We start from the raw sequence: 26,045 nt of genomic DNA on the forward strand, positions 1-26,045 counted from the left end.
CATTACAGTTTCCACGACTGATCCTGGATGAATGATTAGATTCATGTTCCATTATTTGCTCATCTTTTCTGTGGAAAATTCATTTTGTTTGAGTAGATCATTACGAAGCAGCTATACTCATTACCCACAGTGATAAAGGGCAATAATTAAGTTATAAAAGTTATCTGGTCAAAATGCAGCTAAAGATTCTAGTAAATAATATACTAAAGTAAATATGCCCTGGATGACTGATGATTCTAAGTCGACTCGGGCACATCATTCTCAATGTGTATATAGTACTCTAGAGTGATATACGGGAAGTGATATATTCGTGGAAAATACAGGTATTAGATCAATTATATACTTGGTTGTCCAGAAATTAGTGTTTGGGGGAAAAAAATTCCTGAAATTAACAAACATTAAACTAAAAATACTTCTGCAGTAGCAGTAAATACAGGCAAATACAAATACAAATTTGTATTCCATGCAAATACAAATGTGTTACATAAGTGTATCCACACATTTTTGCATAAGACTGAACTTTCATACAAAACCCAATTAAGGGATCCCTGGGTGGCTCAGCGGTTTTGCGCCTGCCTTCGGCCCAGAGTGGGATCCTGGAGTCCCGGGATCGAGTCCCACATTGGGCTCCCTGCATGGAGCCTGCTTCTCCCTCTGCCTGAGTCTCTGCCTCTCTCTCTCTCTGTGTCTCTCATGAATAAATAAATAAAATCTTAAGAAAAATAAAAAAAAAACTATGAGCAGAGAATTGAATTCTGTGATTACACAATGGATTGTTCCAAGTTGATTCCAAGTTGGAGCCATTTTTATAGGCAATTTCTTTAAAAGTTACATTATTATACCTTATTACATTTAAGGAAATAATACAAATGGAAGACTGCCAACTTAATGCTGACAATGTGAATTTTATTGGCATCATCTGTTATGGGACAACTATGAGCAAGTGAGTACACTTGGAAAATTTTCAAGAACAAAAAAACGAGATAGAGTTTCAAATCTTTGACATAAAGCATAATCGTCAGCCTTCTGTATTAATCTGGCAGCCATTAAGTTTAACATCTGATGATATATCCTAAAATAAATCTTTTACTCCCACAGTCCTAGCTGTGGACCTACCAATGCCCTGATGTGTAATGCAGTTGAGGTTGCTATCATCTGTGTTTGGGGCAGTATTAAAGTCAAGATGGACTTAAATGATATGTCAATAGGTTTTAAATTCTTCTTCTCCTGCACCTTCTTGTATTATTTGGTGATTGGTTATATATTTTTAAAAGACTTAATTATTTGAAAGAGAGACAGAGAGGGAGAGGGAGAAGCAGACTCCCTGCTGAGCACAGAGCCTGATGCAGGCCTCGATCCCAGGACCCTGAGATCATGACCTGAGCTGAAGGTAGATGCTTAACTGAGCCACCCATGACCCTGGTGACTGGTTATGTTTTTAACTACATCTTGTCTTTTAGCTGATTCATCCTTAAAGAAGCTATTCATCCTTAAAGAGGCTGTACTGAGTAGAGATAAAAAGTACAGGGTTTCAGCTCAAATTGCAGATTTCAAATCCTGGCTCTGTCACAATCTAGTCCATTGGCTTTGGGGGAGCTCATTTACTATAGCTCATAAGACATATATGTCTACAGTAATAAATAACACCCTCCCCACATAACTTCTGTGAAGATGGCACACAGGAAGGGTTCCGGCTCTACCAACTGTTACCATATAGTCAAGAATGTAACAGTATAGTGTTGGTTTAGTTCCCTTGCCTTCTAGGCTCCAATCTCATTAGGGGAGTAGTGAAGATGGGGGGTCAACACATCATTAATTTATTTGTCCATAGTGTTACAGAAAGAGTCCTGATTGCTGAGAATGGTTAGCAACACATGCTATGGCACATCCATGCATCTCCAAGGAAATCCTCCTTTGTGGGCTCAGCTGCTAAATTATTTCAGCCTAGCTGCTTTTCTGATGTAGTTTATTTGTGTAAATTATATAATAATGTTAATTTGTCAGCATTCATCTTAGGGGAGGTAGTTTTCTTTGCATAACAAATTTCAAGGACAAAAGAAAAAGAAGTAACTAAACCAAATTCAGTCCTCAAGAGATAGTGATCAGTGCAATACAGGCGGTCAGAAAAAGAAATGTGACAGCAATTTACACCTCCAGCCAAATTACTGCTTCATTTATTATTTGTTGTTTCTATTCACTGTTTTTATTTTATTCAGAAGTTATGAATCTGTGTCTGGGAAAGAAAAGTTTGACAGTGGCTTGTTTTGACAGAAATATTCAGAACTATTTCATGATTTTAAAACTGGGGTTATCATTTTTTAAAAAAATAATGAAAGCAGGGAAGAAATGGTCTCTCATTTTAAACTTGTCAGCTACACAGAACATGTGTAGCTGCAGTGGATAGACGGTGGTGAACAGGATTATCTGGCATTGCAGAAAACAGACAAGGACAGTGTGTTTTGAATACCCAATTTATGCATTAAGCAAATCAGTGGTGTCTGTAAGACAAAGATAGAAACAACTGGACTTTTGCTTTGAAAGAAGACCCATGCAGGGCCACTAGAATTTGAGATCAGTCACATGAACTCAGCCAGGGTAGCATTAGGGATGATAAACTCATGTGACACTGATTTTATTTTATTTTTTTTATTTTATTTATTTATTTATTTATTTATTTATTTATTTATTTATTTATTTATGACACTGATTTTATATTAGAGTTTTATGTTTCTGTGTTTGAGCATATATATTTAGTTGCTTTTTTGCTTACAAAAATGGATAAATTAAAAGTATGATAATCCCTTCCTTTTGCTGACATCACCACCCTTTTGGAGCAGATGTAAATGCCCCTTCTTTCAAATGAGTACAGCTTCTTGAATAAAAAATATGTTTTTTTATTTTAAATAATGGAAAATTTCCAACATACACAAATGTAGACCTATTGTATCGAACTCCATTACCCAGTTTCAGCAACTGGCAATATTATTTCATCTAACTTCCCACCTACTTCTCCCCATCTTGGATTGTACTAAAGCAAATCCCAGGTGTAGAACCGCTTATCAATATCACACCTAAAAAATTAACACATTCCTTAATGCCCACTAATAGCATTTCTTCCATTATATCCTAAGTGTTATTTAATGGTTGGTTTGCTCAAATCTGGATCAAAATAAGGCCTACACATTGCATTTGTTTGGCTTTATTCTCTTTTAATCTATAACCCTCCCCCTTGCTGTCCTTTGTTGAAAATCCTGATTTATTTATCATATATAAAATGGTGATTTTACCAGTGATTGATGATCTGTGCCCAGATTCATTATTTTATTTACTGGTTAAATAAACTGATAGTGATATTCAGTTTATCCACTTGTTAGATTCCACTTATTAACTGGAATTCTTCTAAAAGGAGCATTTCACTCATCAGTGACTCAGGATAGCCCAAGATCCAGTTGGCAAAGAAAAGGCAGGAAAAATCCCTGAATCCTTCCCTTCACTTACCAGTTTTCAGAATGCTAAATTCAGTTCCTAGCATTCTCCCCAAACTATTATTTTACTTGTATTATTATTACAAATCCATAGAACTGTAACACATTTAATGTACTTAAGTTATTTGTGGATGTACTTTCTGACTTTCGAACTGTCCCATCTCTCATTAGTAGAAGTCCACTAAATTGGCTCCGGATCATTTTGCTAGAACCTCAGCAGACTCTGTCTTCCTCGCTATTGGTGCAACAAGACACTCTAGGCTCATTCTGACCATTTCCTTTCTCAGACCTGGAGCTGGCTATTTCTCCAAGAGGAACTCTTTCCTTTAAATGGCAAGTGATTTTTAAAGACCAAAATCTGAATGCTTGGATATCCATGGTTATTAGGTTAGTTGTCCTCCAAGAGTAAAAGTTTGGCTTCATAGAGCCAGAGATGGAGGTAATAGTCATGTCATGGATGAAAATAACAGGCAATTGACTGGCATGGCACCTGTTATGTCATGCAAGTGTGGACAGTCTGTGGGATACGGTAATTTCTCTCATTTGAGAAACTGCTTAAATAAAAATAAAATTTGGAGCCACAACATCTAGAACTGAGTTCGGTTCAGTTTAATATCTACACAAAGAAGCCTAAGAGAGCAAATGCTTTATGTTAAAGTGGATTTAATGAAATAAAGTTGGTAAAAGGCCCTGGCAGTATCTGACAGATCAGAAATAGGATGAGAGTTTCACCTTTCCCTACCTAAGGAAAGTGTAGCAAAGCCATACCTATGCTAATATTTGAATTTACTTCTTGACTCAATCCAATTTCCCATTTAGTCTTACCTTTAATTTTACTTCAATGTTTTCCCCTCTCAATGAAAACAAATGTGCTTTGTGATGAAACTACAGTACCTTTATGTGCATCCTCAGAGGTGATAGCAAAACAGGAATTTATGGCTATGGCTCTCTATCTTGAACTTTACTAACTAATAATAAATATTTCTTTCTTGGATGCATATTGAATGTCAAGTATATACGTGCAAATAGTCACTTGCCTACCGTTAATAGAACTTTTTGTCTCAATTCCTTCCTTTTGCTCATAAATCTATGAGACAGCTGAAGACACCCTGGGTTTGGGGAGGGGTCTTCATTCCCTTCTACTCTGCATCCCTCTTGACCTTGGAGCCTTTTCCTACCTTGCATACTTGGGGAGCTGTCCAGATGCTGGAGCTGGACCCAGTCTCCACTTTGGCTCAGGGCTGATGGAGATAATTGATGATACAGTTTAGGATTAGGAGTGGTAACTCAAACAGGTAGAGAGCTAGAGAGAATGGAAACATGTAGACAACTCAATTAAATGACCATAAAAACATGATGAAAGGATAAGATGACATAAAATCTTTTTTGAATAAAATGGCATTTAGGCAATGGAGACATCTGGAGGGAAAATATCACTTCTAAGAATGGAAGCAAGGTTAAAATGACATTTGTTCCTCTTTCTGGATAAAGTTAGCCCAATTAATCAAATGAAATATTAACTATGATTATCTAAATGCAATATGTTTTAAACAACTTCATGTGAATCTCTTAATTTTATCTGCATGTGGGTAGGGGGCCAACCAAATGCAACTTTCTTCTATGGAAGAAAGTCCTCTGCTCAAGCTGGCTGTGTCCTGTGATTATGTCACTGAGCATTTTCTGGACTCAGAGATTTTTCTCTGTTAGAACTCAAATTGAAAGGTTGCTAAATAATTGTGTTGAGCCTGTTTATACTTACTCGTCATATTCTAAATCCATAATGTTTTACAGTATGCACATATGGCTGGTTATTGGTTAATTTTTCAGTTTTGGACTAACATTTCTGTCAAACTACTGAGGACAGCAGTAAAGATTTTTAAATGTTTTGGAGGGAACAATTTTAATGGCTATTTGTAGATCATAAATGGTTGGCAAAAGATACATTTGACTCTAAACCAAAATTAAAATGTTTTAAATTATCTAAATGCTGCCAAATACTTAAAAAGAGCAGATTTGTACTACAAAATGTTCACAGTTTCCATATACATTCACATTCACTACACTCCATGCCCTTCCATCTCTTTTTCTCCCCACTCTTTTATTCTTACTCACATGAAAGAATGCATACAAATATCAACATATAATGATAGCATATGAAACCAACCGTGGAGGAGAATCAACCACTGAATTCTTCATTTGTAAACAGATCAACTGCTGGGGTCCTTCTTAATTTCAGCCTTAGGGAAAACAGAAGGTTGATACTGAAATTCTTCTAAATAAGACAATAGTCACTACAATAGCCAACATCACCTGCAGCATAATTCCTTTTGCTCTGTGTAGCTCTTTGACTGATAGCCTCAATCCTCATCTATCCTCACCCTATGCCCCATGTCTCAGCCAGAACTGTGGATCCAAAGGATATCTCTGTACTGACAGCATCCCTGTCTCTGCTTTCAGCTTCTGTGTTCCTCCTAACAGAGGTGTACATTCAAGTGCTTACTGGCTCTCTCCACTTGATGATCCAGTCATACACAGCTCAAAATGTTCAAGTATACTAATCAACACAATCCTTTCCCAATTTTTCCCTCCTTTCTTTCATGCAAAGAATGGCACCATTGTTATCCAACGACCTATGCCAAAAAACTTAACAGCTATGTTTTTTCACCTTCTTCATCATCCTCTGCATTCAGTGGGCTACCAAATCCTAGAAATGTAACACCACTATCACTGCTCAAATCTACCTCTTTATTCTCCCCACTCCTACCTGTGATTGACAGTCTTTCTCAGTGCCCACATGAGTCTCCAGGGTACTGCTAGAGTTGGCCTTCTACAATAGGAATCTTTTAGTTGGTTCCTCCATGGTCAGAACCATGTTCAAGTTCCACTGCTCCAGCTTCAGCACCGCGACTCACTCATATAACCTAAATTTGTAGTTTCCAGAACACAGGATGGACTCTTATAATCAGTTTCTTTGAACAGCATGATCTCTACAAGGATTCCCACATGCTCCTTATTGGCCTACTATGTACTCAAATGTCAAGATTCAGATGGATATCAAGATTCAGATACACATAAAGACTCAGATACAGTGTTACTTTCTTTAAGAAGCCTTCTCTGTCCCACTTCTGTGAGTTACAAGTCCTGTGTCTTGTCCTATAGCCTCTTACAGAACTTCTACTTCAGTGTCACACAAAATGTAGCAGCTGCGTTGCTTGTTCTACTTCTATGAAGTTGTGAAGGCGAAGAGCATGGCTTTGAGTCTGCACTCCCCACATCTAAAACACTGCATCTCAAAATTTTAGTTCTTTTTACACCATTAAGGTTATCGAGTATACCAAAGACCTTTGGTTTATAGGGGCATAGATAGCAATATTTACCATGTTAAAGGTAAAACTGAAAATTTAAAGAATAATCTAAAATAAGTCAATTACATGTCAACATAAATAATGTATTTTTGTGGAAAAATGGCTATATTTTCTAAAGCAAAAAGGGTACTGGTGAGAGTAGTACTCTTCTCCATTTTTTCAAATTGCATTAATGTCCGGCCTTATAGGAGATACTTGTTTCTGAATTCAATGTGTTATGAGATGTGTTGTTTCAGTTGATATATGTGAAGAAACATGTCTTTTTTTTTTTTTTTAAGAAACATGTTTCTTGTTTACTTTGAAAACACACCCAGGGTGCCTGAGTGATTCAGTCGATTGAGTGTCAGACTCTTGGTTTTGGCAGGTCAACTGGGAGATCATGACCTGCATCAGGCTCCCTCCTCAGAGGGGGGTCTGCTTCCCCTCTCCGTTTGCCCCTTCCTCTCGTGCTCTCTCTCTCAATAAATAAATTCATCTTAAAATAAATAAATAAATCTTTAAAAGGAGAAAGTACACCCAAACTCAACAGTAGTGGTTTCTTAAATATAAGATGCGTGTGGAATCAAAACCATACCTACAAAATTTCAAACTATGTTATATTGGAATCCCTTGTATTTTGAATGAATCTTTACCCATGATTTTCACATTTTTACATTGGTTCACTGAATTATGTAGATCTTCCAAATGGCAACACTTTTCATTATGTAATACAAAAAAAGTCACATTAATTAACATCACAGCCTCTTGTCAGAAAGTTCTTTAAATTCTACAAAGCTGTCAAACTCACGGTGGTGGATTTAATTTTGTCACAATTTTCATTTTTACTTGAAAGTTTAAATTTTACCGTTGGCAACAAATGCTGTCAACCATTTTCCCTGAAGTAACAGTTAATTTCATTCATCATTGAGAAAATACCTATAAAAGTCTGAATAACCCAAGTTTACCTGTTAGTCGTTCTTTTAAGTACAAATGGTGTCCCATGAAGACATGATTAGTTCAGTTGCATTTCAAACAACTACATGTGTTCCCTTTGCAAGACGAACATCATGCTTCTGAAGCATGATGAAACAGAAATGCATGCATGTTTCACATGTATTAAAAACATCGAATCTTTAAAATTTTTGTGTACTCAAGGATGGAGATTTAACAACATTAGTTGATTAAGAAAAAGAAAAAAACTGCTTCATTGCAAATGTTCTTACCTGAAAAATGTGTGGGCAAGGGGCAGTAAGGAATGGCAGCAAGTAGTATAGTTCTGTGTTCCTGCCTGGATTCCTACTAAGGGACCGTAGTTTCACTTACTACTGATTTACCTTCATCAGTGCAAATGTCCACAGAGTGCACATCCTCTTAGTATTATAACCTAATGCTCTCTGACCTGGCCTACTCCCTAAAAAAGTCTCGAAGACACACACAGCTCAACAGACCACACTTGGAGAGCTGTTGGTCTAGACAACACCTAAGACACAGTGAGCACTCAGAATATTCTGAATGAATGAATCCATTTGGCTTCATCTATAAACACAGTCTTTCTGATGGCTTCAAGAATATATATGAGTGTGCATGCACCTATGGGTGTGTATGTACAGCGGAGACTGTCTCCTTGATGTAGTTTAGTAGACCCTGGAGTCAAAATCAGAATGAAAAACTGAGACTTTGTGCCAAAATGTTCATTCTGACTTGGGAATATACAAATAGGAAAGATCTGTTATTCCATTAACTGTGCCACCTTCAAGTACAAGGGAATACAACATTTTTGCCTCATTTTATATAGACTGGTCAGTTCATGCTATTTTAATTATTTTGAAAAGCAACTTATCTACCTAATCCTTAATTGAACTACTCTTATGAACTTATAAAAAATATGGGACAAACAAAGATGAGATGATCTGAAAGACTCACTCAACCAAATTGAGTCAGGAATATGGACAGATGCACATGGCATATTCCAGAAGATCTAGCTTCCCCTCTCTCCATTGTATCTGCATTATTTCCTTTTCCAGAGAGTTGGCCATGAAATAGGGATATCTTCACGTCACACGAATCAGAAATTTGGGATTTTTGCCAGAACCCATAAGATCTCATTCTTTTCGATCCTAGTCTCATTCCAATGGTGTATAACCCTGACCACTAATGTTAAATTTTGCTTCTGTCAGTGGGGGTGACACAAAGTGTGTGTCTGTTCTGAGAGAAATACAGTCTTGGTTCCATTTATGAGAAGCCCTTATCAACAACAGGCAGAAGTGGCTGCCTCTAGAATCCTGCTGACACTGTGTGAAAAGGAAGTAGGTTATGTAAATTAATTTGGCCGGGGTATCCCCTCTTTAGGAAAGGCATTTTTTTCTTGTACTCTTACAGAGTGATGAGGTTAATATTGACAAGTTCAACAAGCAAGCTTAGAGGCAGCATGAATTCCCATCAAAATAATAAGTTTATCTGATGTAGTGTGTTTAACATGCCCTTGTCCCAGCACTCTCAAAATGGGCAGGCAGAGACTTTACAACCAATGTGGGGTGATTAGCTGTCTACTCCAGGAGAACACACGTGGAGAACTTGTCCATCAGTGGAACGGGTTTGCAAATATCCAACATGGGAGATTCGCCATTGGTCTTAATGAAGCTTGCATACGTCAGTGCTGAAAGCAAATGGCAAGGTTGTTGGTTTTTTTCCCTCCCTCTCTGTATTACTTCTCTCTCGTTTTAAAAAGTCATTTTGACCCTTGCTGGTCTGCGGGGGCAGAGTGCCCAATTAAATTACTTTCATTATAAAAGCACATACAGACAAATACTTTTTATAGCATGGGATTCCAAACCTATAATAAGCATCAAGGAAAAGTAGCACAAAAGCTTTTTAAAATTAAACAGAGACTTTTAAACAATTGGTGATACCAAAAAAGGTCAGAGAGAGTACCTCACTCTCGAGGGTTCAATAGGCAAAGAAATTGTGAAACTGACATTTTGAAATGAGAGAACATTTTAATAACTCATTTTCGGAGAGTCAGGGGTAGGCTACTCAGAATAACAATTATATCCAAACAGAAGATGAAGATCTTTCAGGATGAATTATTTTCAAAATAGTCTATCCTTCTTTACTTAAAATTTATATTACTACATGATAATAACTTGCATTTATTGAGAGCTGCCTATGTGCCAAGTGCATTTATTTGAATTTTACCCTTTGATCCTCATAATAGGCCTATGAAGTGGGCACTGTTATTATCCTTCTCATACAGAGGACTGTGGCTGTGAGTTTTATTGTAGTTAAACTCTGTGAAACTGTGGCGTAGAGTTTAATTAATGTGTGTGAAGTGGCAGAGATAGTGAATGGTGGAGCCAGAATCCAAACCCAGAAGAAGCTGCTAACTCTAGAGGCTACACTTCTATTGTTCTGGAAGGCTATTGCATCATTATTAACTTAGACAATAAAAATCTGATAAGCACTGCTATCTATCAGGCCTTGTGGTAATAAATAAGAAATTGACTTTATTTCTTCACTAACATATAGTTTCATCAGCACATCATTTCTTGGAGTTGACGTGGTAAGACATTTATTGTCACGACTGTTTTTACAGAACGGGTACCAAAACAGAGATTGTCCAGGATTTTACACTCAACTGAAAACAGGATTACTGTCCATTGATTTCATCCACACGCTCTGTCCACTACACATCACTCGTGTGTCTGGTAGAGAATCAGGAAAATAATTTTTGAGGCCATAAAGATGGGTTTTGTCCCCCCAAATGTTCTAACCAACTACTTGGTTAGAACTCTCTAGATGGAAAAAAAAAAAAAAAAAAAGAACTCTCTAGACAAAGAAGCTACTTTAATATTTTAAATTGTATGGTGGCCATATTTTTAGAAAGGCAAATCAGAATTAGTCAAAATATAAGAAAGTAGAAAGGAACTAAATGGCCAATAAATGTAGTCTAGTTTAGCAATATGGCTCATTAATTCCATGGATATTACAAATTTACCAATACTTTTAATTCAGAAGTTCAGTGCAAATATGAATATTATTTGTAATTCATAGATAAAACATATATCTGCTTACAACGCACCAAAATTGCATATTAATATAACCACATCTAGACAAAATATTACAACAGCTAATATGCTACATCAGGGCCCTTTCATTAAAGGGCCCAAGAGCTTCTAGTTTGCAGCCTCTGTTGCAATTGCTCAGCTCTGCCATTTTAGTGCAAAAGTAGTCCAGCAAAATGCAAATGAATAAGCCTGGCTGTGTTCCAATGAAACTTTATTTACAAAACAGGCAGTAAGGTGACTTTTAGCTGAGGGCTACAGTTTGCTGACTCGTGTGCTAGACCATGGGAGTATGAAAGAGTTTAAAGAGATTTATGCTAGTGTTTTTAGCAATATTTTCTGATACTGCTTAGTACATTTTAAAAAAGGGATAATGTGCACATTTCAAAAGTCAAGCCACACATTTGCTAATTTGGATTCAAACTAGCAGCACTCAAATAAATAAAGAAAGAAAGAAATCCAATCTACCTTTAACCCCTTGAAATAGTTTGCATACTCTAGGCTACATTGTAGGGGAAGAAGCTTTTCTAAAATATTTAGCCAGGCAACAAAACTCTCATTACCTTTGGTTAAATAATTCAAAATTAGCTATCTGACCCTCAATCAGGCAACAAGCATTTACAGATTGATTACAAAGTGTTTTGTCTTTTGTAAACACAGGGGAAATTCAGTCTTGTAAGAGTTCCCTTGTCAAGAAGCTTAAAATATAATAGATGGAGGCGGGACGCCTGGGTGGCTCAGCGGTTAAGCACATCTGTCTTTGGCTCAGGGCTTGATCCTGGAGCACCAGGATCTAGTCTCACATCGGGTTCCCTGCATGAAGCCTGCTTCTCCCTCTGCCCGTGTCTCTGCCTCTCTCTTTCTGTGTCTCTCATGAATAAATAAATAAAATTTTAAAAAGAAAATAGATGGAGACAACTATACTATATTTATGCAGCGACTGACATAAAAAGTATGACTATCTATAGAAACAAGGTGTATGTCCAATTAACAAGAAACAAGTGCATCAGGCTGCATAGGGTGGAATTACTCCAGCCTACTATATATATATATATATATATATATATATATATATATATATATATATATATATATGTTATTCTCTAGTATAATTTAAAAATTACACTAATAGGGACACCTGGGTGGCTCAGTGGTTGAGCGTCTGCCTTTAGCTCAGGTCGTGATGCTGGGGTCGGACTCTCTATGAGGAGCCTACTTCTCCCTCTGCCTGTGTCTCTGCCTCCCATGAATAAATAAAATTGTAAAAAACAAAAACAAAAACAAAAAAAAAAACACAAAAAACCCCCGAAAAAACAAAAAAACAAAACACCCTACTTTAGTGTGTCTGCATCCATCTTAGGTAGAAGTGTATTCAATTTTAGCTCATATGGGTATATTTCTACCTAACATGTTATTTCAAACTTCTCATATTTTGGGAAACAAATGGTCAGTAATTTACTGGTTTTAGCTTCTGACTTAATATTCACTTCCCATGTTCTAATTTCATCACAATGGTAGTAGAAAAGCGGCAAAATTATTTGGTAAAGTATCCTATGTTAACACCTCAAAAACAAAGAAAATATAGTGTCATTATTCCGCAGACAATGATTAAGCCAGATTTTTTTCTAATAGTAAAATAACTGTAAAAACTCATTTCCTAAGTAACGTCCAAAGTGCAAAGTGGGTGCGGAAGGAAATTATGTTAGAGAGCCAGAAAGCAGCTAGATCAGAGAAGAGACCCCCTACTTTCAGGAGAGCAGCATGGGGGTCACCATGTCAGGGAAGGACGTTCTAGGGAGGGAGTGACAAGGGGTCACATAGGGAATGTCGGGCAAGACTGCACATGAGAAAAAGTGATTGGCTGCTTTATAATCAGGTCCAGAGATGTCAAGGGCTAAAATATGGCCCTGGCAAGAGAGGAAAATGAGGAATATATAGACAGGAAAATCATTAGACCCTGGTAACTGATTATACATGGGGAATAGAGAAGGAAGAGTAAGCAATGAGAATTTCTAGCTTCGAGGATTAGGGGAGAAGTTGAAAGGTGACATCCAGAAACACAAATGGATCAGGGGAGGAAGATGAAGGAGTTCTGTTTGAGATATGCTTGGAGCATCTGTGTGCAGAAAATGCCAGATTGGTGACTCATTAATATAAATTCTTTGAACATTGACACTTGTCAAATGTGGTCTTTTTACAAGGAACTGTGTGATGCATGTTACATGTACAGTCTCACTGAATCCTCAAAAAAGCTCTACTGGTGTACACATTTTCCAGGCAAAGGAACTAATGTCTACTGGTCAGTGATGTCACAGCATGAACAGTCAGATAAATGGCATACTCTGGCTTTTAACTCATTAGTTCATGATTCTAAGTGGACTCTTAACTACTACCAAATTGTGATAAGACAACTCACTCCGGAGTATATTGAAAAAAAAAAAAAAAAAAAAAGACTGCTTTTGCTAATGCCAGCCCCCCTCACATGCTGTTTGGGATTTGTCATGTGTCTTATCAACAAATATTTGATAAAGCGGATTACATTTACTGCACTTGACTGGGAGCTCAAGATATCCTTCCATAAATAGAGGAGGTTTATTAGGACCAAAATGTATTCATGTCCTCCTAAGTTGACATTCTTGCCAACCTGACACTGTTCCAGTGTTCCCATATCTACAACATGACCAACAAAGGGAAGACTTCTCACTTCGGCCAACTCTGATTTACAGAAAGACAAAAAGCCAGATTTGTGGGCTTCCAACCATATTTGAAAGTAACAGAGATTGTACAGCTTGGCTTTTGTGAGTATCAACCAAGGGCCCAAATATAGCCATTCATAAAAAGGAGTTTGCTTCCCGACTTATTGTGGTGAAAGCCTCTGGGTTTTTGGCGAGTTCCACAACTGGGCACTCAATTGACATTGAGTGCTTTAGGGAAGCAACATACTACTGGTCTGTATGCTGGCACCTCCTATTTAAGTTCCAGAATCAGTAGAAGCTAAGAGGTGTAGAGGCCTGGATGAGTCATGCTGACCACAGCAATACCCAATCTAGTTCTAGAAACAACTCACACAATTTGCCCCGAGAACAGTGATCATATTTAATTACTTTACCTCTTATACTACTGGTCTAGTGAGACACAGCATATGGTGTATTAAACACTGCCTGGCACACACAAATTGTTTGATATATGTTAGCTATTCTTACTCTAACTTGCAGAAGTGTAGTTTAGTAATAGTGGTAGGGGAGCTTAATAAACATCTGCAATTGTTGAACTTGACAGTTAACATGAAACATTATATATTTTAAAGATAAAGTTGAAAAATAACATGTCCAAAATAAGTAAAAAACAAAACAAGCCTCTCTATTAAAGATAATCGGAACTATTGACCTTTCAAAAAACATACTGGTGATATTAAAATTTTTAAAATTAAAAGCTGTGTGGGGCGTCTGGGTGACTCAAGTCAATTAGGTGTCTGACTCTTGATTTCAGCTTGGGTCCTATTCTTCAGGGTCATGGGATAGAGGGAGCCCTGCATCATCAGTAGAGAGTCTGCTTGGGATTCTTGCTCTCCCTCTGCCCCTCCCTGCCCTTGCTCTCTCTAAAATAAAAGAAATCTTTGAAAAATTAAAATAAAAGCTGTGATTCGATTATACTTTATTTTTTTAAATTTTTTTTCGATTTTTTTTCGATTATACTTTAGAAAACAATTTTATCCTCATCATAAAGTATCTATAGAAATCACGTAGGCACTGTTGTATGCTTACTGAAGGGAAATGCTTCATGTATTTGGTATTTTTGGAAATGAGCCAAATAATGATGCCTTCTGCATAGCTAAATAAATTGAAGTAAGGACCTCTTCCTCACATAAGCATATTTAGATGCCACTGACATGGCAACTTAGTAATATTTATAATCTCTTAAGTGTTATCTGCTCTCTACTCTGGGATGTACTCACATTTAAGAAGCCAAGGTAAGGGGCAGCCCGGGTGGCTCAGCGGTTTAGTGCCACCTTCAGCCCAGGGAGTGATCCTGGGGGCCCGGTATCGAGTCCCATGTCAGGCTCCCTGTGAGGAGCCTGCTTCTCCCTCTGTCTGTGTCTCTGCCTCTCTTTCTCTCTCTGTGTGTGTCTATCATGAATAAATAAATAAAATCTTTTTTTAAAAAAAGCCAAGGTAAAAGAAAGATTAGGTTTGATAAAGCACAATCATGTTTGTGAATGTTATCACAGTAAGCACAAAGCTTTTCGAGGTAAGAAAGAACTCATTTGAATTGTCATCATACATGCCACCCTTGCATGGTCAGCAAGAAATGAACTTTATATTTGTACAAAATTATATTTTTTACTTTAAATAATGAAGATTTTTAATTCCCAAATACTTGCTTTGCTGACAAAGCATTTGGATTGTTCAGTGTACTTAACGAGTAAGAACTTGATGAAGAAACACTGCAATGAAGATTGATTAAATGACCTGACCAGAGTCACAAATCTAGTAGGCAAAGACAGGAAGACTAGGATCTAAGTCTTCAGATTTTATTATATCCTTTTTACTATAAAAATGCAAGAGGAGAGATTGTGTAAGTCAGTAGAAATACTTAAACCGGGAGGTGGTGGTGGTAGGGAGCTATCATATCTGTTCATGCAACTGATTGGGCATATGTGAGTGGTTAGGGGCATATGGCCAATAGGTGCCAAGAAACATGTCCGCTGGGTTTTTAAATTTTTTGCTAGCTATCAAGTCAAACTGACTGAGCAAAGGTGCATTTCACAAGAGTGGAGGAAAATTGGTTTCAGTCGATCCTTTTAGCATTTTCCAGAAGAGTGCATCTTTATAAACCTCCTGGCAAAAATCAAATGGTTAGTTACATGGTTTCACAAGCTTTGGCTGGAACATTAAAGAAATGGAATATTTTATGCAGGAGAAGATCAAATAAGTGGAATTGTATCTAAATGCTGTCCCTTGAACCAAAAACTGAATGTGAATAGGAATAGTAACTATTTTTCACTTTTTTCAGGGATTTTATGGTCTGGAATGTCTTTCCTAGCCCTCTGCTCAGGGGATACATTTTTCCCATTTTCAAAGTCCGTCATAAAAATCAATGTCTTGGAAATTCCCCATATGAACTCTGGTTCCCTCCCTCACCTTCACAATATTTATTTTTACATGTTACACTGTTATATACTTTTTTGGTGTTGTTTATATTTTCTCCAATTGTTTCATGAGTACATGTAACACACAGGAGTGCATACAATTCCATCCAGACTCAACATGCTCAACACTTCTTGATATTTTCCATACTACAGAGAGATAATATATACTGATTCTCCCACGGTGGATTTTCTCTTTTCTTTCTGTTAAGATTTTTATTTATTTGAGAAAGTGAGACAGAGATAGTCACAAAGATAGCAAGAGAATACATGAGCAGGGAGGAGAGGGAGGAGCAGACTCTCCACTGAGCAGGGAGCCTGATGTGGGGCTCCATCCCAGGACCGTAGGATCATGACCTGAGCTGAAGGCAGATACTTCACTGACTGAGCCACCCAGGTGCCCCCATGATGAATTTTGAATGTAGGAGCCATTTCAATGAAATGTTCTTCATTTAGGCTGACAGTATGTAAGAGATTTTTTTCATTTTTTGGAATCTATCAGGAGGGTTTTTTTCTGTACTTGATTAAAAATAATTTTTTTAAAATTTTTATTTATTATTTATGATAGTCACAGAGAGACAGAGAGAGAGAGAGAGAGGCAGAGACATAGGCAGAGGGAGAAGCAGGCTCCATGCACCGGGAGCCTGACGTGGGATTTGATCCCGGGTCTCCAGGATCGCGCCCTGGGCCAAAGGCAGGCGCTAAACCGCTGCGCCACCCAGGGATCCCTAAAAATAAATTCTTATTTTGACTTTCAGTTTGAAACTTTGTACTGCTTATTAATGAAATGCATTATATCATCCATGGGTTATACTTTCTTTCTAATGTTTTAGAAGCCCTAAAACACTAATGGTTATTCAATAAACATGCCATTCTTAAGGTATATTTATTTATTCATTTATTTATTTATATTCTTAAGGTTTAATGCCATACATATCACTTAAATGTTCTTCTTCCCACCTGATCTGCAATATCTGGGATTCTGATCTAAGCAGGGCCCTCTGAGCTGGTGGGAAAGGACTCCAGCAAGGGGAACAGGAGAAGGCATTTCTTTTCCATCTATCACTAATCTCATCTTCTGTGTTCAGCATTCCCTCTACAGAGAATTTCACTCACAGAATTAGACAGGAACTCCTTTACAGTGTCTGTTTTAAGAACTAAAGCACATTTGATTTTCTGAGAAATAGGCATCATTTCACCTCACGGAGAGTTTGGGCTTTTGACATATTTCTCATCCTTAAACTGAGTACTTTCTTTAATTGGATAACCTGAGTACAATTATGATTACTTGAAATTTCACAATACATAATTTCCATATTATAGTAATTAATGGAGACCCCTGCCTAAATAAACACATGTTCTTCTCAACTCTATTTCAGTCAAATGTAAATGAAACAAAAATAAAATTTTAAAACGCACCCTGCCTCTCAACAAAATCACTTTCCTGTTTAAATCACTCCTGTTTAAAGAAGGAAATTTTACTCACACAGAAAAAAGCTGCATTCAAATAAACCCAAGAGTTATTACTGGTCTTTATTTTCATTATATGCAAGGAAATGGCCCCTCTGATCATATGTAAGGAGACCTACGAATAGTCATGATTTCCAACATGAATTACACAAGGCTTTGTTCTCTCTTTAAATCATGTCTGTCCCATGCATTTTATAGTAAAAGCTCTGGAGAATGGCATAATAGAAAAGAAAAAAAAACACTCAAATTTCCCATATCTCTATAGACAAAGCTCATTAAAGGTTTGGGATTGAGCATCTGGAAACATCGGGAAAATTTAAAATATGCTCATGCTTAGCTCTTGGTACTATTTGCAACATGGAAAGGTCTTGATTTACACCTTGCGAAAGATGGAGGCAAATGGCTTTACTATTCCATTTAAAAAATCCATGCTGAATTTTTAATATAACTTTAATTCTATTTTATTTTATTAAAGATTTTATTTATTTATTCATGAGAGACACACAGAGAGAGGCAAAGGCACAGGCAGCCTGACATGGGATTTGATTCCGGGTCTCCAGGATCACGCCCTGGGTTGAAGGCTGTGCTAAACCGCTGAGCCACCCGGGCTGCCCATAACTTTTAATTCTATTTTAAACTTTTTTATTTTAAATTGGGTGCTACTTTGCCTCTGAATAAGTGATCAAATCATTCACTACCAGTGGCTTTATGTAAACTGTAGGAACAATATAAACAGAGTAAATTTTGGTTTTAGCAAAATTTATAGTCCCATTCTATATATTCTGGACATCCTCACTGAAACAACAAGCAGTAGCTCAAAATGTTACTACCAGGGCTCATTAGTCTGCAGGTTGGATATAGGACATGTCAAATCCCTTCCCCTGAACCGTAGTAATTAATGACACAGCTATAACAAAGTTTGCAAGTCCTTGCCCTCCTCTTCAGAACTTAAAGCTATCATAGGTTCCTGTGTATGTATCTTTAGTGTCCAGTTCCTAGTTCAGTGTTTAAAAATCCTGCTGATCCTGGAGTTGGAACAAAGCTTTCGGAAGCAATCAACGACTCTTGCCATCACAGGTGCCAAACACACCCAATGTCCTTTTATTTATGGAAATACACACAGATCTATTCCGCATGTGCTCTGAGCACAACACAAATATCACCCCTTTCCCACAGGCAACAGGAAGGATGTGGTTTGAAGGACACGGTTGCTTCATCTGAATGTTCACTCCTTCAAAGACCTCTTGTTTCTACACTGAATCGCTGCACTTTTTTAAAAAAGAAACAACTGGCCTGAAATCCCACTCTTATTTAGCTAAAACTGGCACCGAGGTAGATCGTGCCATATTCTTTTCCCCGCTTACCTTCAGTGTCTGCATGCTGAAAGTGTGTTCATAATCAGAAGGCATTTCCATGAGTGGGTGATCTAGTAATTCCCTACATACACAGGTCATCTGCAACAATAGTACTAAAATCGCCAGATGAAATGGTCAGAATTACCCAGCAGTTTAAAAAAATCAGCTTACTTTGAGTCTAATCCAGGGATAAATATACAGAAAGCTCCAAGCAGTGGAAACTGTAAACATTGTGGAACTGCCCCTGAAACTATAATACAGGCAGGTCTGTCACTGCCAGGAAAACAAACATTTGTGGAATTAGAGGGCATTATCTTGGTTTTTACCTGAATGCGAATGGGGGCCACATAATCAATCACAGGCTACTGTTGAAAATGGAAAAATGTAACATGCAGTACAATGGACTCTTTCCATCCCCCCCAAACAACTGTAAACTCAGAACATGCAATCCGCTAAACCTGATCATTAATTCAACATATCCTGCATTCCTGGAGCTCACCCACTTCATCATTTCACTTGCAAACCACCACAGCTCTAAGCATGTACATTCAATCCACAGCCCTGCACCTTTTATTTTCTCCATTATTCTCATCCTTCCCCCTTTCCTGTGTGTTCGACAGATGACCTCTCTTTTTAAGTTTCGCCCCCTGTACCTGTCTGTCATCCCTACTAACCCAGTATTTCAGAGCTCCTAAGAAATATGTTAAGTTTTTCCAATTCTGCAGATTCAGTCTTTTGGGGACTGGAACTTACCTTGGGGAAGATGTATTGTTAGTTACCAATTGCTTCTTCAGCTTTGCACACAAAGTCTATTCTCCCTTTATGATTCCCCTGCAAAGGTACTAGCTTGTGAGGATCTATAATTTGAGAAAACAGCTTTGTCAAGAAGGTGGGTAAATTGCTACTAGTGGTTACTTAGGAATTACTGGAACCTGACTCTTGTGTTTTCTCTAACCGCTTCTCCTTTTTTTCTAATCAGTTTTACTATATGTGACATATGAAAATACTTAGAACTACTGAAGAAGATGTCAAAAGAAAGCAAAATGGGAATAGGATGAAAATATTTTACTGGTAATACAGACCTAAAAATACCACCTTCTGAGAAAGTATAAGCAACTCCATCTATCAGGTGGAATATTACTCCTGCCCCAGGGTATTAATAAGTACCGATCTTTCCCCAGTAGCAACAAATAACTCTTGATCATGTCTGTGCCCTGGTCTTTCAGAAATCCATATCTGGCTCTCAGGTGCCAGGGAAATTTCACCTAGTGTCATGTTTTGTGCTGAGAGTTTTGTGTAGCTTTTGTGTAAACCTTGGGGCTCTAAGACACATTCCAAGCTGAATTTATTTTGAATTCCAAACTGGGTTTATTCCATTCCATTCACTTAAAATTCCTATTGTGATTGGAAAATATACACTTCATTTATCTTTTGTGTAGTGTTCAATGAACCACTTGTCATGTTTCACCCTTGAAAGCTGCGTTTCAATCCGGATGGATCTGTATCAGTTGATTAAAGCTTTGCCATTATATTTGAAAGGAACGTTGTAACATCCACTGTTATCTCTCTCAGCATTCTTTGATACGGTAACATGAAAGTTCTGACACAATAATATGTTGGTTGCTACTCTTTCCCCTACACCTATAGAATTTACTTGTCAGTACACAAAATCATGTTTCAAAAGAAGTAGAAATACATGTACAAAAATCAACCTCTCTCTCCTATTACATCTCTATCACCATATACACAGACATGACATAAAATGTGATCACTTGATTAACTGCTGAGTTAGACATGGATTACTACCATTTATCTAGGGCAGGATGAGTCATTTCAGGACATGGCCTCAAGGAATGTCAACTTTAGAAGAGGAAGGATAAAACTCAAGCCATGGAGCTGGCTCTTTGTTTAGTTGAGGTGGATTTCCTGGACAATGTTTAAGCCAGAAAATGAAAGGTAGCATAAAAGAGTAAACCCACCTGGGGAAAGAAAATGGTATGAGTGCCTCAATCCCTGATGTTTGCCACACAAGACCTTACTACATGGGTCTTTCCTCAGATCTGAAGAAATGTAATTCTCATCCCTAACCAATGATAATAACCACCAACCACATTTATAGTTACTATTTACTAACAATGAGAAACATCTGTGTGGATGTCTATTAAGTTTTGTAGTAGGACAGGCGATGGAACTGTCTATTAAGTAAAATATTTCGATTTCTGCCAAAGGAGTGGCCCCAGCTCCCCACTATGACACTGAAATGTCCAGCAAGGCTCTGGCTACTTAAAAATAATCTGTTCAATGCTTTACTGGTGCCAGCATGACAAAGTCAATACCACTAGCTGCTCAGGAAGTCAATGGCTACTTCTTCAGCTAGCATATGGGCCCAGCATGTGCATAAACCCTACTTAGGGTCCCAGAATTTGCAGTTGAGACATGAATCTAAAAATACTTTTTTAGAACCTCATGATTCATCTCAGATCTTACCCTTGAACTTTCTCTTTTCTTGGAAGATGTACTCATGGCAACTTTTTCATACAAGACAAATGAACATGATTAAGAACACCCATGTCTTTCTGGAACTGAAGACATTTCAATTATTGTTCCCTAAAGAGTCACTCCCTTTTTTTTTTTTTAAGATTTTATTTATTTATTCATGAAAGACACACAGAGAGAGAAAGAAAGGCAGAGACACAGGCAGAGGGAGAATCAGGCTCCATGTAGGAAGCCTGACGTGGGACTCAATCCCGGGTCCCCAGGATCACACCCTGGGCTGAAGGCAGCGCTAAACCACTGAGCCACCCAGGCTGCCCCCTGACTGTCTTTTGGACAAACATTCTTCAAATATGCTTGTGTGGATGGTTAGAATCAAAGCAAACTAACAAACCTAAACCAAGTTGAGCAAACACACACAGGAACCAACTAAAACCCTCCTATATGCATTCTCATATTCAGAGAGATCTACTTTTCCGTTCCCCCCCTTAGCCACACCTGGGCTCTTCTCTGAGTCCACTCATGTTTCCTAAAGTTCAAGGTCTTCATTAAAAAAAATCCTATTATCTCAGGATCTACTGGCCAGCTTTCTTCATTACCACCTTAACAAATGCTATTCCTTCACTCTCTTATAGAATGCTCTCTTCTAAGGAGCACACTGTTCAACTGTACCCTGTTTCTCTTTGCAAACAGCTGCAACCTGAGTGAGCCCCCCTACATATAACAAAGAGTTTAGCATGTGGTTTAAAGTCTTATTATCCAGTACAAGATCCAGGGTGACTTCAATGTCCTTTTGAATGACTCCCTAACACCGTAGCTTATTCACTATCATGATTCCCACCTCCATTCTGCTTTGGCCAGTTATATTCATAACCATGCACAGGTCAGTTACCTCTATACTGGTTTACTCTGGGATATTCTCCAATGGGCACCCTTCTCCACATTTCATCTCTCAACATCGTATTTCTATCATATCTATTCTACAACCTCGTTAAGGCTTTGAATCTCTTAGAAATAGCATTTTCTTTCAGTTTAACAACTCCTTCTGGCTCTATTTTTTTTTTCTCCCTCTTCATCCTAGACATCATTGCCTATCACTTTGAACGTTCTCTTGTCATTATGCACTGCTTCCCTGAATTCTTGTCCTCCCTCCATATCTCCTGCAAAATTTGAACCCGAGAACCATGCAATTGTTTTATTTCTATGTTCCTATACTTGTGCTGCTAAGTTTTGGAGAACTCCACATGGCTTTGCAGAATGGTACTGGTACAGAGCCCTGGTCTGCAGTATCAGTGGAACCCCAACACTGCCCAACTATCCTACCACATCCACCTTTCCTTCAAACTTTGACTATTCCTTCCAATCCAGTATCGTATATCAACTGTAACTTCCTCACTGTCAGCAAAGTCTTCATTAATTGATTTTATTTTACAGATAAAATAGCCCAACGAAGTGAGCTCTTTCAACTTCTTCTCCTATCTCTCAATTTATTTTAACCTGGTTCTTTGCCTCTCAGTTCATTAGAAAAGGTATCTTTTCTCCTGTCCAACATTGATCTTTTGACCTTTCTTCTCAACTCTACCCTCTTCCTCTTTAACCTGCACTATAAGGTAGTTCATTCTGCATGCAAACCCTTAGCTACTCCCAGTGTGCTGGTTTCTACAAAGTGTTGTGCTAGAGCTGGTGGCTGATTCTGTGTCTCTTCCCTTATCTGCATCAGTAATGTCACACTGACAACTGATGTCAGCCATGGTGGGAGTACTGACAACATGGCAATAGGCCAAAGCTACAAATTGGGTGTTTGGTCATCAACTCCACCCCAGGGAGCTGGTTTGTGAGGATACCACTGCACATAAGCCCTGCTCAAAAGAAACAAAAATACTGACAAAAAAAAAATCCTTAAAGTTAGACTATGTCCCCTTTGAGTTATATTATCCTCTCTCCTTTATGTTCTACTTAAAAATGTGGTGTGTACTCAATCATTCCCTCCTAACCAATCTAAGTATGCCTTTAATTCTTGCCAGTTCTTCACTGAAGTTGGTATTCCCGAGGTAATCAGTAACCACCTAGTTGATAAATCTAATTGCAATTTTGCAGTTATTACCAACAATCTGATTCTATTGGCAGCTCCCTCTTTATAATTCACTTGCCTTGGCTTCCAGGATATCGTCATTTCTTGAATTTCTCCTTGTCATTTCTTCTCAGGGACCATTATTTTGTGTTCTTTCCTCAGACTGACCCCTACACATTTATTCGATGCAGTAGTTAGTATCTGTTTCTCTCTTTAGACAGGGACCTCTCAGAAGGCCAGACTGTTCTTTCTCGCTCACAAGTACACACCTTGGGGAGCTCTGGGGTGGCTCCATCTGTTAAATGTCAGACTCTTGATTTTGGCTCAGGTCATCATCTCAGGGTCATGGGAGCCCTGCATAGCTCTCCAAGCTCAGCAAAGACTCTGCTTGAGATTCTCTCTCCCTCTGCTTCTTCCCTTGCCTTCTATCTTTCTCTAAATAAAGAAATAAAATCCTTAAAAAAAACCCCCACAAAACCTTAAAAAAAGAACAATAAGTGTGCAGCCGGCAGTTTATGTCATGCTAGCAGTGCCAGTCCTGTGAATATTTACTGAATGCATGATTACAGATCCTGGGGACTTCCAGGATTTCTTCAGGTGGGGAAACTGGTAGAACCCTAGATTTCCTGCAGACAAGCAGAAAGCAGTTTTAGGGCAGGAAATTAAGTCTCTGACAGAGACGTAACCTGATTCAGGAAACATCACAGGTGAGGCACAGACAGAATTACTCAAATGATATAAGAGAAGTTTGTTGTCCTCACAGGACTTCTCACTTAAAGATCAAGGTTTAAAATCATAAAGAGCTATGTACATTTTTCTAGTTCTTATGCTCAGTCTTTATGTATGCTCAAATAGGATAACAATATAATTTATTATGCAAACTGGGGCATATCTGTCAGTGAAAGGAAGTGATATTAATAATAATGCCACAACAACACAGATAAACAGTGGAGACCTCCAGATAACTGGGACACATGATCACCTTAGCTTCAGTTGACGGAGCAGAACAAAATAGGTAAAGGCCAAATTCTCTGTTCGTGGGAGAATGTGATTAGAGTCAGAGAATGACCAGATCCGTTACAGAAGAAAGCTTCTTATATTGTGGTGTCGGTATTTGAAACTATGGGATGAGGAATGTATCTGCAATGACCATCACAGATAATATAACTGCATTGATCAGCCTGCATTTTATCCAGAGAATCTGTTGTTTATCATGCTATTTGATCCCCATGATAAACCTAGATTCCTCAAAAAGCTCTGGGCCCCACACAATAGCAGAGTAAAGGAAGAACCAGATATAGACCACCCCTAGAGAATCTATTGTTTAATTAGAAAGCAAAATATTGTCCATATTTATGGATGAAGAAACTGGCACCCAGAATTCAGAAATGTAGATCACAAATTGCATAGCTGGAACTCTGAATCAGATCAGAGATTGGTTCATTTGCTCAGCTGTCTTGGAAAACAGGGATGGCACACCTAAAAGTATTTTATGTCCTTGTCTACTACCACACAGAAATGCCCATAAAGAACATTTACACAATCTTTGCAGAGGCAGGCTGTGTCCAGGATTAGTTTGTATTGTCTGTGCAGACTTCCTTTTTAGGTACTGAGAGCTGGCCTTGTGACAAGGATTTAAAGGGGCTTTAAAATGCCAAACACACAACTTCTGACTGGCTTGTTGCTGTATCATACCTCTGTTTAAATCCTGGGTAAATTAAAAGAGCCAAAATATATCCTTTACTGTGTGGTCAAATTTCACTTGGGGGAACAAAGAAAGAGTCCAGCTGTGGTCACTGTAGTCTCAGGGATAAGAGGCCACCTCTACCACACAAAATGTGGGTATTTCTCCACGATTTTCCATGAAATATTTCACCTTACAGTTAACAGTTGAATTCTAATTTATTAGTGCTTTGGGAGTCCTCTTCAGTCTTTACAAGATAGATTTTTCGCTGTTCTCAAGTTCTTAAGGGAACTCGTTTTTCAGATTGCAATTAGGGTGTTAAAGGCAATATGCCGGGATCCCTGGGTGGCGCAGGGCTTTGGTCCCTGTCTTTGGCCCAGGGCGTGATCCTGGAGACCCGGGATCGAATCCCACATCGGGCTTCCGGTGCATGGAGCCTGCTTCTCCCTCTGCCTGTGTCTCTGCCTCTCTCTCTTTCTCTCTCTGTGACTATCATCAATAAATAAACTTTAAAAAAAAATTAAAAAAATAAATAAAGGCAATATGCCATCATGCTGTATTCTAAATGTGGGCAAGAGGAACACATTACAATGTTGAGGCTTTTTGGTAGTCAAACTCCCCCCTGTCCCCTGTTACAAAGACCTCTGGGTTTTCATTAATTCCAGAGACAGACTTCTATTAGTATAAGATCCTAGTAATCAACTCAAAGGTGAATTTTGGTATTTTCAAAATACTGTTTTTCACTTGTTTTACAGAAATATTTCCTAAGTAGGAGATAATCTTCACACTATCTTTCTGTCTTCTGAGAAGAATTCTGTAAAGGACAAAGGGAAAATTAAAATAGCTCACCAATCAATGAAGTCATTCAAATCACAAGCAAGGATAACTAAAATAGAAGACTCTGAAAGTTACCTAAAATTGATCAGAGGCCGAGTT

General features: G+C 38.0%; 1 protein-coding gene across 10 annotated transcripts in view; it reads right to left on the minus strand.

Moving 5' to 3' along the window:
* CHRM3 (cholinergic receptor muscarinic 3) overlaps positions 1–26,045 on the minus strand; it is a 495,173-nt gene that overhangs the window by 167,974 nt on the left and 301,154 nt on the right. For 2 of the 10 annotated variants that reach the window (XM_038533796.1, XM_038533795.1), the window contains exons 1-3: positions 6,250–6,406; positions 5,650–5,722; positions 4,664–4,788 (exon numbers count right to left, since the gene is read on the minus strand). The exons of the other annotated variants lie outside the window; for them this stretch is intronic. The gene's annotated coding sequence lies outside the window, so the exon portion shown is untranslated. Of the gene's footprint in view, positions 1–4,663; positions 4,789–5,649; positions 5,723–6,249; positions 6,407–26,045 lie in introns of those variants that run through there. 10 annotated transcript variants of the gene reach the window in all.

The sequence above is a fragment of the Canis lupus genome, chromosome 4 (assembly GCF_011100685.1).
Source record: "Canis lupus familiaris isolate Mischka breed German Shepherd chromosome 4, alternate assembly UU_Cfam_GSD_1.0, whole genome shotgun sequence".
In the NCBI taxonomy this organism is placed as follows: Eukaryota; Metazoa; Chordata; class Mammalia; order Carnivora; family Canidae; genus Canis; species Canis lupus.